Here is a 17,103-nt window from a genome sequence, read left to right on the forward strand (position 1 = left end):
CCATTTTGGTGATGAAAAACAAACTGGCCAACATTAGACGAAGAAAGGACGGGGGCGATCTGCTGTGCTTACACAATGGGCATACTGGTCAGCCATGTCTGTGTCATAAACAGCCGTGCAAATCTCAGCGACACGTGACAGCCTTTGTTTCGCTCGCACATCTGTGGGTGGCGGGACCAGCTCTGCTGATCTCTGCTGAGCTTGCTCGGTGTCAGCAGATTTAGGGTTCAGGAGGCTGCTTGACTGAAGCTGTGGCTCGGCTCCGTGGGTGTCTCTCAGCTTCCCTGGAAGCAGGTGAGCAGAGGCACGTTCTTCTCCTGGTGAGGGCAAAGGCACAGTAAAGCCCTCGTTGAAGACGGGTCTGCCAACATCCCATTAGCCAAAGTAAATCCCCCGGCCAAGCTCAAAATCAGGGAGCTGAGAAACATGCTCTCCCCATGGAAGTTGGGGAACGATCAAGTTGTAGACAGAGGGAGGAGTGGAAATTAAGGCCAATTATACGATCTGTCACATTGGGAAGTTCACAGCGTCAGACTGGCTGGAGGGTACCTCCTTATTTCCTTTTCTCTCTCTTTCTCGGTCTCTCTCCATGATCACTAGTCCTTGCTTCTTTCTGTGTGCTCTTGGCCACATTTTCTCCGGTTATCCCCAGGATCCAAAAAAAGGGGGGGGAGGGGGAAGGATCCTTGTTCTTTGGGTTTTCATCTAATAAATCTCAAAGAAGGAAGGATTTTTTTGTGTGTGTGGTGCCTGCCTGGTTAAGATTAAGTGTTGAATTGAGGGTCCACCACTGTGGTCAGGGTACTGGAGTGCTCTAAGTGCTGAGACTTGAGCCGCATGTCCACTTCTGCAGTGGGCCCTGTGGCTGGCAGGTGCACCAGAGCCCCACAGGAATGCTCCTGGGTGGTGAGGGTTTATATTTTCCAGCAGAAAGAAGATGGCTGGGTAGAGAAAACAAGGTGTCTGTTTTCCAAACACCCAGTGCTCAGAATCTTGTTCGTAGAACAGAGTATTTCCTCAGCAAGGAAGTTAGGTGATCTTTGGCTACTTGCAGATATTCAGGGGGAATGTAACCCAAAAAGAGGTCTCAGATTTCTCTTTTATTTATTTATTTTTAATGATTTTATTTATTTATTTGAGAGAGAGAATGAGAGAGAGAGGGAGTAGCACAGTCCCTGCTGAGCAGAGAGTCCGAGGTGGGGGTAGATCGTAGGATCCTGGGATAATGACCTGAGCCAAACGCAGAAGCTTAACCAACTGAGCCACCCAAGGGTCTTCTAATTTCTCTTTTAAAACAAGTTCTGACTACCAGCATAAATATGTTTCAGACAGGGTTAGTTTCTGCTAACATTCTGTTCATTAGGCTTCTCAATGAGCAAAATATTAAACTAGAAAACAAGATACAGAAATTGCCCATTTCAAACCCAACAGTGAGTATTTGATTCTTTTTTTTTTTTTTTAAAGGTTTTATTTATTTATTTGACAGACAGAGATCAGAAGTAGGCAGAGAGGCAGGCAGAGAGAGAGGAGGAAGCAGGCTCCCTGTCGAGCAGAGAGCCCGATACGGGGCTTGATCCCAGGACCCCGGGACCATGACCTGAGCCGAAGGCAGAGGCCCTAACCCACTGAGCCACCCAGGTGCCCCCCGAGTATTTGATTCTTAAGCAGAAGTGGAACCAGGTACCAGCCTTCCAGCTGCAGAGCATGTCCTTCTGTCAGTGGCTCATCCAAAGCACTGACTGCCAAGCATCCGGCCCTGGGGCTCAGCTCAACTCCACCTAGTCTGAATAGATCACAGGAGGCTTGTTCTCCTTCCTAGTGAAAGCTTTAGTCACCAGCTGGTTTGGTTCTTGACAAGGAGATGGGCAGGAGTTTCTGAAAGAGGCATCTTATCTCTAAAAAGAGACACAAACCTCTGGACATTGGTGTTTGAGGACATGATGCTTCAACTGTCTTGTGATTATGAGGAGACAGAACCGACGCCCTGTGATGAGGTGGGGAGGTGAAAAGACCCTGGGTCCATGGCCATGTCGCTGAGCCATTGAATCAATGAACTCTGGAACAGATCATCCTCTGGACTTACGTTGTGTAAGAAAATAAATTCCCCAAGCTTAGGCCACGTTTAGTTGGGTCTTTAGTTACTCACTGATGAAGGCATCCTAATGGAAACAAAGAATTCTTGTGGTTCTCTGCAGCTTCTTTTTTACTTGGGGTTGAGTAGTTAGCAGGAGATGGGACTTAGGTACTACCATAACTGCATCCATCCTTCTCTCTAAAAATGGATTCATAAATGAAGATACAGTCCTTACCAAGACACATGTAGAATGTTAGGATTGCAGGTAAAAGGTGGAGTCTAAGGTACAACAATAACTCTGGCTACCTATTGTTCTGTTACTTAGTTTGCCAAAAATATCTTGTCCTACCTTGTGCTCTTTTTTAAAAAAAAGTGATTTCCCATATCTGTTTTAAAAACCTCAATATTAGGGCTCCTGGGTGGCTCAGTGAGTTAAGCCTCTGCCTTCAACTCAGCTCATGGTCTCAGGGTCCTGGGATTTAGCCCTGCACTGGGCTCTCTACTCAGTGGGGAGCCTACTTCCTCCTCTCTCTCTGCCTGTCTCTCTGCCTACTTGTGATCTCTCTCTGTCAAATAAATAAATAAAATCTTAAAAAAATAAAAAACTAAAAACCTCAATTTGAGAAGAGTTACGTGAGAAGGAAAGCATGCCACTTATTCAGAGGTTTTCTCTCTCATTTCTCTTTCTTGCAAGAGGAAAATCAATGAAGGATGAATTATTCCCACCGCCAGTCTCTCATCAATTCTAAAGTTGAGGGGGAAAGTGTTAGTTTTGTCAGAATGAAGAAATCGAACTGAAAAAATTGACAGTGACTGTATTTTAGTCTTTCTTTGTGTTGTGCTTTGGTTCTCTTCAAGTACCCATTTTAAGCTCCTTGTAGTTTTGTCGAGGTGGGAAATTGTTTTATGAGATGGAGCTTCTATAATCACATGGTCTCATCACCCCAGATTGCTGTTAGTACTGGTGGCATCCTCTTGAAAAGGACATTCCAGTTAGCCCTGCCATATGGCGTCTCTTAGAGGGTCACAGAGTTGGGTATCCCCCATTTCTCCTTGGGATGAGCAAATGTGTTGGATTTTTATCAGTCTCAGCTATACTCTTTGGCTTTAAAAAATAATTACAATCTTGTTACTCTTCTGAAGCCTTGCCTCTTTCAATATTGATCAAATCCCAATGAAGGGGAAGCCCCTGGTAAAATGCTGTGTTGCCTTACTCATTCTTTTCAAATGACACACGTTTCATATTTAAAATCAGAAAGTGAATTTCCTTTAGGTCACAAATAAAGTAGTCACCTTCTTTGAAGACCCTTGGCAAGAAGGGATTAATTTTTTATTAAGATAATTCTTTTTAGATCCGTTTTAGGTTCATAGAAAAATTGAGGAGAAGGTATGGAGGTTTTCCATATACCCTCTGCTCCCTGCCCCCCCCCAAGTTCCCCCATTATCAATATCCCTCTCCAGAGTGGGACATTTGCCACAACTGATAAACCTACAGTGACACAGCGGAACCTTCCAGAGTCCACAATTTATGTTATAGTTCACTCTTGATGTAGTATATTCTACGGGTTTGGATAAATGTATAATGACATGTATTCTTCATTATAATATCATTCAGAGTAGTTTCACTGCCCTAGAAATCCTCTTGGTTTGCATCCTTCCCCACCCCCAATCCCTGGCAACTGCTAAACTCTTTGCCATTGATTTGCCTTTGCCAGAATGTGATATAGTTGGAATCATATAGTAGGTAGCCCTTCCTGATAGGGTTGTCTCACTTGGTAATGGGCATAGAAGGTTCCTCTTAAATGTTTTTTTAATGTCTCTTCATGGCTTGATAGCACATTTCTTTTAACTGCTGAATAATATTCCATTATCTGGATGTACCATAGTTTATTTATACACTCACCTATTAAAGGACACGTAGTTTGCTTCCACATGTTGGCAGTAATGAGTAAAGCTGCTCTAAACATCCATGTGCAGATTTTTGTGGATATAAATACTCAACACCTTTGGGTAAATATCAAGGAACACAATTGTTAGTTAGATCATACAAAAAGAGTATGTTTAGTTGGGTAAGAAAGCAAGAAATTTTATATTCCGCTGATCGGTTAATTTCTGAGTAAAGAATAGACAGTGCCCTCAAAAGTGAAGAAATAAGGTTATTGAGGAGGTAGGAGACAATCTTATTCTAGTATGAACAATTTTTCTTTCCTAAATATAAGCCATCTGCTGTCCTTCTATACCAGAAGCAAGAGGGAGTGAGATGACTGGAGGAAAGGGCAGCTTAGGATGTTTGCCTCTGAAGACATTCCTCCAGTGTGCCCGGCAGGGTTAGATCCAGGGAAGCTGAACCACTATGTCTGGTACAGAATACGAGCTTTATTACAGGGAGTTGATTTAAACAGTTTATGTAAGGTTGTGACTTCTGCGCCTGGTGCAGGAGCCTGAAGTCAGCAGAGCAGGTAGTCAATCAGGAATGAAAGACATGAAGTGGGGAAGAGCAAGGACATCCTGGAACCTAATGATGAGGATGGACTGGAGATTGCATAGATCTCTCATCACTCCTGCGCTTTCAGCTTTGACAATGGGAGTAACCTGCAGGAGCAGCTGGTGGCCTTCGTCTTGGATCTCAGCCTGCACCTGGGCTGGAAATCCAGGAGGCTGGAGGAGATCTGGAGAAACTGGAGGAACTGGAGGAGCTGCAGGGTGAGCTACCATTCTCAATTGTCTCCCAAGATCTTGTGGGACCTGTTACCTGGCAGAACTACAGAGAGGGAATTCTGGGAAATGTAGTCCCAACTTAGCTAAGTTGACAGGGTACGAATGTCCCACAGTTTCACAGCTGCACAGAGATGGAGGAGGATCTTTGCAGCACCGCAGGAGTGAACAATAAGAAACATCCTAACTGTCCATCGGTTGCAGAATGACATGAATAATGTGATACCAGTTGTATAAATTCAAAAAACAAAGAATATACCACACATTGCTTATGAAAAAAAAAAATGAAAGAAAGGATACACCATAAACTCAAAGGAATGTTGCTGTCAGAGGGGAATTGAACGGGTTTTGAAATGGTGGGAAATTCAGAACTATTTTTTAACACTCTCTTTTTTCTTTTGAGAAAGTAATAATACATAGATTCATTACTTTTTTTAATGTGGTAAAATAGAGATGACAAAATTTAGATATATTACCTTTGTAACTGAGAAGCTTCTTATGTTATTTTCAGGGGTAATGTTCTCATTGTGAGAACACGATTATATAGTCTACCCTACTCTGCTGGAAAGGAAAGAATACGAAGAGACAGAGCCAGGCAGATATTTGGAAGTAGGGAGTAGGGAGGGAATATTTTCCTTCTCTCCCTCTCTCCTTGCCAGGAGGGCTTCTAGTAAAACAGAAAAGCCAGGGGTTAAAGCCAAACATTGTGTCATCATTATTGATATTCAAGAATTAGATCATTATGGCTAGCCAGTAGTGTTAGATTGTTGGTTTGCTTGTTAAAATTTGTTTGTCTTTTTGAGCTGTGTTGCTAGGTTGAATGAAAACAGTTCCCTTGTATGAGGGAGGCAGAGAGAAGGGTAGCGTGGGCAGCCTCACACATTGCAACTGTAGCTACCACCTACTTGCTTCCATTGATTGTCACTAATTTGAAAACACGTCTGGGAATTCCGCTGGTGGGATACTTTTTGTGTGCTGCTGTATTGATTTTAGGAACATCCTGATCCTAAGGAAGACAGGTCAGGATTTCATCCTTCAGTCATCCAGCAACCTCACAGAGTGGAAAGCAAAAGAATTTGGCATTGGGTAAAATCTCTTTCTGCAGCCAAATGGTGGGTGGTTTCTAGGTTCAGAAGCCTGCTCGTTTCCTCATGTATGGAGCTTGCCTTCATCACTGTGGCCAGAAGTGATTTTTCTTTTTCTGAACTCCTAGGGGCATGTTCATATCTCTGTTGTGACATTTATTACTGGAATTATATTCTTTGTATACATGTTACCTCTTCTATAAGATTAAAACTCCTTTCATTCTGGAACGTCCCATTTATCATCCCATTACCCACAGCACGCTAGTACTGAGTGCTTGTGTTTAATACGTGGTTAGGAAAAATATTTGTACAAAGAATGAAAAGGTCAGAAAATTGATTTGGGTTCTTTAAAAAAGAATGTTTTCAGAGGCTTTTGCTGACTCTTCGGGTGAATGAAGAAAACAAAAAGGCAACACATTTAAAACGATGAACACTTGATGTGAATGTGTTCTGGGAACGCAGATTCATTAAGTTGTTACAGGATGTCATCAATACATTCATCAGCACTGAAAATAAAATAAAATAAAATAAAATAAATCCACATTTTTTTAGAGATGAAGGTTGTTTCTGATTATTTCCTTTATAATCGTAATACTGCTTTATAAAACTGCATCATGATCTCCCTCTTTCCACTTCAGTGTTTCCTCTAATTCATTCTCTATTTCCTCACTCTCTAAATTGTTAAAATAAAGTAAATCACCATTTTTTTTTAATCACCTGGGGATTTGTTTTCTTTCAAAAAGGATGTAGGCATCCCTTTTCTGTTCTGCATCTCACTGCTCCATGCTTTCATTTCATGCAATAAAGATCTTTACATTTTTCCATGCTTGCCTTGGTTTTTTGATCAGGGCAATAAACCTTAACTCATGCTCAGTTAGGATTTTGCCTTCTGACAGCAACCTGCTATAAGAGGCGGCTTCCAGGAAAATAGCACTCTCTAATGCAAACTGAAGTCTGTGGTCTTACTCCCTTCTACTCCGCTGCCCCTTTTCTTTCTTCACTTGCCAAATATTTCCTGACATAAATATTTCGAGAAGTCATGACCCATAAGACAAAACTTCAGGTTCTGAGCTTATCACTTGATGTTGGTCATGCTGCTGGCCATACCTTCTTTCATTCCAAACTGATTAAGTTCAGGTTGGCTTAATGTATGTTCTAGAACTTCAATCATGGGTGAAGTGCTGTGTTAAATCAAGTACAAAAATGAATAAGAACAAATCTCTGCCATCATGGAGAAGATAGTGAACCCTCTAAGTATACCTTGAAGGACAATTTATGCAGAAATTTAGTCCAAGGCAAAGGTCTTCAAATAGTTCTGTTCTTGTGCCCCCCTTAAGAGAATAAAGCAAAATAGAAAAAACAAACAAACAAACAAACCAACCAACCAAAAAAAAAACACCAACCCCCCCCAAACCAAAGTAAAACAAAATAGGAAAAAAAACAAAAAAGAATAAAACAAAATTAAAACTATGCATTTCTGAACACTTTGACGTTGATGTCTAAAATTTTTCCTCATACGGTTAAATCATTGCAGAGATACAGCTTTATGCTTGTGCCAGTGGACATGGGCTGTGGCTTCTCCTAAGAGAGTGGGGACTGGGAAGGACCTCCCCCAGTCTTGATGGAAGTCTGTGCATCTTCTGATGTGCTGGAATTTTCTTCCCTCTGGGGTTCCTCCTATTTGCTTGCTTAAAAGTGCTTTTTCTCAGGGCTGCATGGTCTTGGGAAGGAATCTTTGGTTCTGTAGGGATCCCCATTGGCCTCAGATTCATCATCTCTAGATTGGGAGTAGTAGTACCTACCTCTGAGTATGGAGAAGACTTCCTGAAACAGCAGCTCAAGGGGCTGAGCTGGTGCCTGGATGCCGGCGCCTGGCAAACATAGGGTTCTAAAGAGCTCCCTAGCTCTGTTATCTGCCCCTGTGGCTGCTCTGTTCGCATCTTCACTGCCTCTTGCCTATCACAACAGGTTCTTATCCGGTTGTCCAAGGCCACTCATTCAGGAAAACAGTCCACATTCTCTATGAAGTCTAAACTCTTTAATTATGGGGTTTGAGTTTTTCATGATCTGGCTCCAAGCTCCATTTCCGATCTCATCTTCTGTCTTATTACTCCCACTCACCCTGGTGCCAGCGAACTGGGGTTGCCTTCACACGGGCACAGCCCATTCACAGATGCAGCCTGATGTTATGGAATACCAGTTATGTGCCAGGTGTGGCATCCTGTGTTCTAAGTGCAAAGATGAAAAAGTACCTCTCAGATCTTTCAGAGCTGGCATTCCAACTGGGGAGAGCCCTCCAACTCAGTTCAGTTGGAGTAGGAAGTAACCCTAGGACCTGTGGTAGGCGCTGTAGGGGGAGCTGAGCTGTGTCAGAGGCCTGGGGCATGTCACCCCACAGGAGGTACATGAGCTCTGCCTCGTTTTCTAGGCACTTAGTGGCGTTGCAGGTTCATCGACTCTGTTCTTTCTGCATTCCATTTCTTGGCTCAGTTGATCCTTTAACTTTGAATATTCTTTCCTCTTCCTGTTCCTGCTTGGTGAAAACTTCCACAGGTTTAAGAGCTAGCTCCAATACTCACTCGATTGTGAAACACGCCCTAAAGCTTCTGGTGCTCCTCTAGTTCACACTTTTCACCTTTGCGGAGTAGTAATACTGTTATAACCCCCCTGTGGGCAGGAACCACCTCTCCCTGGGCACTTCGCCTACAGTAGGTTCTCCACAAAATTTTGATTCATTGATTGATTATTGAATAAGAAATAGATCTCTCTTACTGCCTAACTCCTACACATCCAGGAGAATTTTTCAAAGGTAAGCTGTGAGAGAAGAGGCCATCTCCATATTTTTGTTTTATAAAGATTTATTTATTTATTTATTTGACAGAGAGAGAGAGAGAGAGAGAGAGAGAGATCGATCACAAGTAGGCAGAGAGGCAGGCAGAGGAGGAGGGGGAAGCAGGCTCCCCGCTGAGCAGAGAGCCCGATGTGGGGCTCGATCGCAGGACCCTGAGATCACGACCTGAGCTGAAGGCAGAGGCTTAACCACTGAGCCACCCAGACACCCTCCATATTTTTGTTTTATAACCAGATATGTTAGAGAGAGATATTGGTGTAGTCGCTAATGACTCTGAGCCAGGGCTAAGGGGGAGCTGGAGGAAACAGGACTCTGCTCTTCTCACACCTGCTGTGGACTAGAAGCTGCTTTGTGGGTGGGGGGGTTGGTTTTCCCCCTGTTTGTGGAAGGTATTTTCCCTTTCGTACAGAACGTCATTGTAGGCCGCAAGTGAATTTGTTCATACCCAATATCTGTGTCTTTAAGGGTACCATCTGGGGGTACCTTCAAAATACCTGTGTGTTTATATATGTCCGATTTCCTATACAGCATACACGAATAAGGACATGTCAACAAAATAAATTAACTGTTGCATTTACATGGTGTGACACAGACTACCCACCCAAATTAAAAAAGGAAAATCACACTCAATTATTTTTTAAATTTTCAACTTATTTATGCTGTAATGTATAGCAAGATATTTAACTTCTTCCATTTCCCTTGTACTACATCATGTTTTATCCATGCATTGTAAAAGAAAGAGGGGATTCCTGGACAGTCGTTGATTCACGACTACAGGTAACCTATGCTCTGAGGCAAACTCAGTTCAGTTGGAGTAGGATTGCCGTGGTGACAACAAGATAGACTATTTGCCATCAGGACACGTGGCAGCTCTCCTCATGGCTACTGGGAGGGCAGACAGTGTCTCCTGCTTGTGCTGTGCCCCACTCCTCCTCTCTAGGAATGTCCTGTCTCTGTTCTTGGCATAGTCATCTCCTGATTATCCAATCCGGTCCTCTTTGAGTCAGTTTAGGTCACCTCTTATCCCTCTTTCTACCCACTTCCATCCATCAGTTTCTTGTAACCATCCTCACACCCCTCTCTGCTTTGTGTCCTCCTTGCTTCAGACTTTGCTCAGGCCTTTACCATTCTGGGGTGGATTTCTGCAGCAGCTTGAGTCTTATCCCTCTGTCTCTTAACTTTTCCCTTCCCCCATTTATCATGCTTTCTATTGCCAGAGTGATTTCTTAAAAAAAAAAAAAAAAAAAAAAAAAGCATATAGGGTAATGTCTCCCAGGATAAAGACCTTTATTAGCTGGCCTTTTTCTGTTTCTGCAGGGCATGACCTACCACTTCCCCAAGTGCACCTTCGCCCCGTCATGCTAGGTTACTTTTAGTTCCCACCTGTGTTCTCTTGTGCTCCTGTGTGCTGTGTTCACTGTTCCCTTCTTGGATGGGTCCTTCTCTACTCTGTGTGTCGGCTAAGGCTAAGGCTGATGCTTTGTCAGGATCAACTCTAAGGGTTCCTTGATATGCTCTGAGAAACATGACTTCATGAATGTGAAATGTTTGGATAAATTAAAGGAAAATATCTCATAAGTTGAAACAAAAATGTCTTCTAGAATTCTTCCCCTGTTCAATTAGGTGCCAGTGGTTTTCGGTGGCAGATGAGATACACACACACACACACACACACACACACACACACACTTCATATTGAGGTAAAAATTTTGGTAGATGCATCTGTATCACCCAGTGGTCTATGAGGACGAGGTTTATGGTGTGTTAGTCCCCTTAGTGCCCAGCAGAATGCCAGGGAGTACAGGGTTGTACAACAGATAAGGAATGAGTGAGTAAACCCTGAGATGGAATGAGACAGTTAATACACGAATGGAGGACTCATGCTCAGATCCTGTATTTATCAGCCTTCTTTCTCCTGCTGCTTCTACAGTGAAATATCAAGAAGTTCTCTCTACATTTTGAAGTTCCCCTTACTGAATCACAGCCCAAGATAGCAGGGAGTGTATTAGTTTCTAGGTGTAAATAACTTGAACTCCTAATTCAGTTGGCTTAAAAGATTAGTAATTTATTATTTTAAACTACAGAACATTCAGAGAAGTAGGCAGTTTCAGAGTTGGTCTGTTCAGTGGCACAATAGTGTCACCAGGGATCCAAGTTCCATGTTTCTCTTCCGCCATTTTCATCCACTTGGCCTCGCTTCCCTTGTAGCAAGACAGCCATGGTAGCTGGACAAGCGCTTTGAGGTACAAACACAGGTAGGGGCAGAAATGGGATTTTATTGACCAGATCTAAGTCATGTGTCCTTTCCTAATTTCATCATTCATTGCTATGTATGCCAAAGACCAAACAAAGTTCACCCCTTCGCCCTGGGCCTTTACTTAGGAAGAGTATGGGTACCTGAACAAAATCACAGTCTGTTCAGCAAGAAAGAAAGGACAATGGCCAGTGGGGAGGACTTTCCAGTATTGTCTTATTGTTTTCCATACACAACAACAACAACATCAACAAACACTCTCTTTCAACTGAGAGGCTGGGTCAACAGTTGCCTTCATTAAGGATATTGTTTCAGCTCCTACCTCTCAGAAGTGAAAAAGTGCCAAGAGAAAACTGAAACCAATGGTGAATGTCCCGGAACAAAGAACAAATGTTACTCCCTGGAAAGAAAGTTTTTGATGTTATAAACCTAGCTGCTTTTATTCTCTAGCTTCCAAAATCCATAAAAATGCTCCTAAGCGAAGTTAAGTTCCAAGTCCATAAAAATGTGATTTATCATTTACAGCATGACATTTATAGTCTCCCTTTTTGGTCCTGGCAAGGGGAAACTGAGAGAAAGGTGTGAAGACTCCTAGTCTTTGAAGATGACTAATGACATGGTATATGGTTACTTACATTCCTGAAATATAAGTATGCAATTGCATCTACTCAAGTCTAACTAACAAAGGAGGCCAAGTACAATTTAACTTATAATGTAAGTAATAAAAATTTAAATATGCTGCCTTATAATTAATGAAACACACATCATCAAACAGGCACTAAAGCTTGAATGTTGCTGTAGAACTGACTCTCAGTGGTACCTGGGCTGCCTCCTGGTAGGTGTCATCGTGTGTGTTTGTATGTGTGTGTAAGTATGTGGTTGTGAGTTCTGCATTTCTGTATACCATCTTACACACTTTTTAATATTATAAATAAATATAAGTTAATTTATATAATATGATATATAAACAAATATAACACAACAATATATTAATTTATAGAATTATTAATATATATTATAATAATATATCAATGTATATGATCAATAATTTATATATAATATATAAACATATATTACATATAAATATAATTTATATTATATATTATATAATATATAAATAAATAAATTAATATACATTGCTCGATTTCCAAATCCATGCTCATACACACATCCACATTTTGTGAAAGTTTTTCTGGTGAATCTAATACAGCTACAGACTTGAGCTCCACGTTTTACAAAGCTATGTGCTATTTGGCTCCTTTTAAGCAAAATACTTTGGCAGAGTAACTCTAGTGACTATGTGTAGATTCATATTGGGAGCATCCAGTCTGTTGATTTTGTGAGTTTTATTGTGGGAGGAAAGTGGAGGCTGGAGAATTAATGGTTGGCTTTTGCTTTAAGTAGCCAGGTAATTACCTCAACTCTCCATTTTACATTATCTGCATTGATGCTGACTTTATCTATGCAAAGAGTAAAAGCCAATCAATGGATCAATCCACAAAGATGTGCTGCTCAAGGTTATATTAGGTGAAGAGAATTGTGTAAGGGGCTCAGGGTGGTGACAAGCACTAGGTACTTAAGTGAGTGCTAAGGAATAGAAAAAAAGTGTAATTTTCCTCAAGTGGCTTATGGCAGGCAGATGAGAATGTTTCATATGAAACAATTAGAGCACAATATAAGACCGAGAGAAATTTCAGGCAGTGGTGCACCTACGTCCCATGGACCTGAGTTAGGTCAGTATCAGAACAGAGTAGCTGGGTTTGGAAGTTTTATGGGATCTGGGTCCAATGGTGCACTTGTTGGTTTGACTTCTGTGTCCTGAAGTATAACTCCGAAGTGCCTTGGTAACCTTAGGATGTTTGAAAATCACCCACTTGGGGCTCCTGGGTGGCTCAGTGGGTTAAAGCCTCTGCCTTATGCTCAGGTCATGATCCCAGGGTGCTGGGTTCGAGCCCCGCATCGGGCTCTCTGCTCATTAAGGAGCCTGCTTCCCTCTCTCTCTGCCTGCCTCTCTGCCTACTTGTGATCTCTCTCTCTCTGTCAAATAAATTAAAAAAAAAAAAAAAAAAGAAAGATAAAGAAAATCACCTGCTTGAGGATAAATTTCCTAACTCAATTGAGGAGTTATTTTGCTCTTTTCATCAGCAAAGAGGTAGGGAAATGTGTTATGGTAATAAATGTAGCAGTTCCTTGTTTATGGTTGCTAAGGAGAGCTTAAATATGTTAGATGTATAGGTGTATTTTGCTAGAAACATAAAAATAAAAAGAAGAGAAATCTATATACTTCTATAACATATTTAATACATTTTTTTTTACAAATCATTTGGCCAGGAAGAATGAGATAGTTGAGTAAATTATCCAGAAATACAAATAAATTTTGAGGTGTTTTAAAGGATTCAGAAAAGTACTTTGAAAAAGTGACTTTGTACCTAGACTTTCCTAGGGGGAAGACTCAGGAACATAGAAAAGAAGACACACACACACACACACACACACACACACACGCACACACATCCCTGTATTGTACCCACAATACAGAGCAATAGAGAAAAAGTAAAGTATTGATCCTCCCCCCATCCTTTTTCTTAAAGGAGGCTCCAGGCCCAGCATGGAGCCCAATACCGGGCTTGAACTCACAACCCTGAAATCAAGACCTGAGCCGAGATCAAGAGTCGGTCAATTAACCAACTGAGCCACCCAGGTGCCCCTTGATCCTCTTTTTTAAAAATGGAAAGCTTCTAAGAGAAGACGAGAAAAAGGCAATGTCATAGTATATAGATACATTCCTTAGAAAAAATGGTCTCTTCGACTCCTGCAGGAAATTCAATAGAAAGAGGAACCAAAATAAAGAAGGGAACTTGCCTTTGAAAAACTAAATTGATCTTGATTACTCATACTTAAGAGCTTCAAGAGAACCAGCACTTCATAGTACCAGCACTGACGACGATGGCAGGGCAACTGATTATTTTTCAGAACTTATCTGTGATAGACAATAAGTCTGGAATTTAGAGAAAGTATGACCCTTAAAAGTGTGTCATTAGGGGAAAAAGTAATCATGGATTTAATCTTCTAAGAGTTTAAAGAAGCCTTGGGTGGTGACAGGCTGCTAGTAAGTGTGATCGGACTATCTTATCTCTTACTGCGTTGGGGTAATGGGATTGGGAGGGCAAAAGGAAATGACAGATTTTATCTATATTGATTTTAACAAGAATTTTGGTTTTGTTTCTCCACAATGAAATTGCGAAGTGCAGTTGGCCCTCCAACTTTTTGCATTCCATCCATTAATTGTTCAGGACTAAAGATGTCAGGGAATGCCTTCTTTAACAATCATTAACACCTGCTTATAAAAATCTGAATATATGCTGATTTGGGGCTGCAGAGAGAGATAAAAACCTAGTCTTTGCCCTTGAGGGGGTTTATAATCTAGGGGGTGAGAGACCAACATAAACAAATAACAATGTAAAGGAACATTATATTGAACTTCATTTGTGTGATAAATGGCACCTTGAAGAAATAACTTTTTCTTAAAGAATTAAGTTAAAGATTATTGTTACTCTCTCAAGCCTCTACAAAAGATGTTGTATTTTTACTTTTACAGATAAATTACTAGTTTATACTAGAAGTCTGGTTATAAGAAAAAATCAACAGCATTTTAAGAAATCGAAACAGTAGACTTGGAGGGCTTTGGGGATGATGTTGGCCCTCCCATCCTGTACTTTTCTAGAACAGTGCTTCTGAGACCCGAGTGCAAGGAATCACCTGCGATCTTGTTAAAAGGCAAATTCTGAGTCAGTGGTGAGTGTGGGGTCCAAGAATCTGCATTTCTAGCAAGATCCCAGGTGCTACTGGTGCTGCTGGCCTGGGAACCAGACTTTGAGTAGTAGCCAGAGGCTAGACCATACTGAATTTACAAATACCAGATGTAGAAATCATCAGGCCTGGCATGTAAGTTCGCGTTGGTTAGTTTATCCTCTTGAATCCTCAGACCAAAGGACATAGGAAATTTTGAGTCAGAGATACAGTTAAGAGGAAATTAATCTTGCAAGAAAGGATGAGAAAAATGATGATCACGAAGCATTAAAAAAAAAGGAAGCTGGAGGGTGATTTAAAAATGCATCTAAGGGGTGCCTGGGTGGCTCAGTGGGTCAAAGCCTTTGCCTTCGGCTCAGGTCATGATCCCAGGGTCCTGGGATTGAGCCCTGCATCGGGCTCTCTGCTCAGCAGGGAGCCTGCTTCCTCCTCTCTCTGACTCCCTCTCTGCCTACTTGTAATCTCTGTCTGTCAAATAAATAAACAAAAATTTAAAAAAACCCATGCATCTAAAATATAGACTGTTACACAGAGAGTTTAACAGCTTTGTTAGATTTGCGTGTGGTGGACATGCATTTTGGCAGGACTGAGTTACATGCAGGATAGAATTATTTCTCAATAAGGATGCGACCTCCTGAATGGGCCATTTGAACATTTGAATGTCCTTCCTCCTTCCCCCAGGATGGTCACCCAAACGGGTTGCCTCAAATGAGACCTTCTCTAAATGTTGAGAGATATTCTCAGTGTTCCTTCTGAGACCCTAAAAGTGACACTGAATCTGATTCCCACTTCTGGTTTCTGAGTAGCAACTGTTTACAGCGAAGGAATAGTAGGTGTGATTACCTAAACTGTGTTCACTCTCATGCAATACAGTAAATTTTCATGTCATTTCTTTTCTTTTTCTTTTTTTTTAAGATTTTATTTATTTATTTGACAGAGAGGGATCTCAAGTAGGCAGAGAGACAGGCAGAGAGAGGGGAAAGCAGGCTTCCCACTGAGCAGAGAGCCCAATGCAGGGCTCGATCCTAGGACCCTGAGATCATGACCTGAGCCAAAGGCAGAGGCTTTAACCCACTGAGGGCACCCAGGTGCCCCTTCATGTCGTTTCTTTTATTCCTGAAGGCATCATATCCTACCTCTCTGCAGACAATTGGTTCTACGAATACTTTTTTCTTAAAGAGAAATTATTTTAATGTACTTTATATTTTTAAAAAATTTTTCATTTAAATTCAGTTAACATACAGTGTATTATTAGTTTCAGGGGTAGAATTTGGTGATTCATTGGTTGCATGTAACACCCAGGGCTCATTCCATCTCTTGCCCTCCTTAATACCCATCACTCTCCCACCCACCTCCCCGCTAGCAATCCTCAGTTTGTTTCCTAGACTGAAGAGTCTCTAATGGTTCGCCTTAATGTCTTTTAAGTATAATAATTAAGTGATTTCAGTTATATACCTACAAAGGACCTAGGTGGGTCAGAGAAAGAGATCTTTTTTCTTTTGCTTGTCCTAGTGATAAAATTCTTCACTCAGGCTAGGAAATCATGTATAATGAAAGTTTTAATTTTCTGCTGTCTGATTAATATTCTGATTTTATAGAGTTAAAGCTGATAGTAAATGGGATTCAGCAAAGTCTTACAGCTAACCATATGCCCATGTTTTTTTTTTCCCACAAACTTCAAAATGGTTCACAATCTTCTAGGGTTTCTAGGGTATGTGTTGGAGTCTTTTTATTATTTTCCTCTTGTCCACTTCCCTCTAATGAGAATATCAGTGAAATTCGTATTTATAATTTAATTTTAAGGATGGAGAGCCTTAGAGGAGGATGTGGCGGTTTCTGTCCTAAACTGAACGCTTGGGGAAGACCTCTTTTTTTTTTTTTTAAATTTTATTTATTTATTTGACAGATCACAAGTAGGGAGAGAGGCAGGCCTAGAGAGAGGGAAGCAGGCTCCCTGCTGAGCAGAGAGCCCAATGCGGGGCTCGATCCCAGGACCCTGGGATCATGACCTGAGCCGAAGGCAGAGGCTTTAACCCACTGAGCCACCCAGGCGCCCCAGGGGAAGACCTCTTTAATAGTGTGACATTTTAGCCATGAGGGAGAGTGCCTTTAGGATATTTGGGGGAAGAGTGTTCTATGCCGAGGAAAGAGCCAGTCGGAATTGGGTGTGAATTGTGTGCCACCTCAGATCCTCTCTTCCTGTCACTTACTCTGGCCTTTGCTGTGGTATCCATTCCCTCAGGCTTTGACCGGCTGCACAAAGGTATAATCTGATAGTGCCTCCACTGGGGGCCTGAGTCACATACTTTCCCAT

This window comes from Mustela lutreola, chromosome 6 (assembly GCF_030435805.1).
Source record: "Mustela lutreola isolate mMusLut2 chromosome 6, mMusLut2.pri, whole genome shotgun sequence".
Taxonomy (NCBI): domain Eukaryota; kingdom Metazoa; phylum Chordata; class Mammalia; order Carnivora; family Mustelidae; genus Mustela; species Mustela lutreola.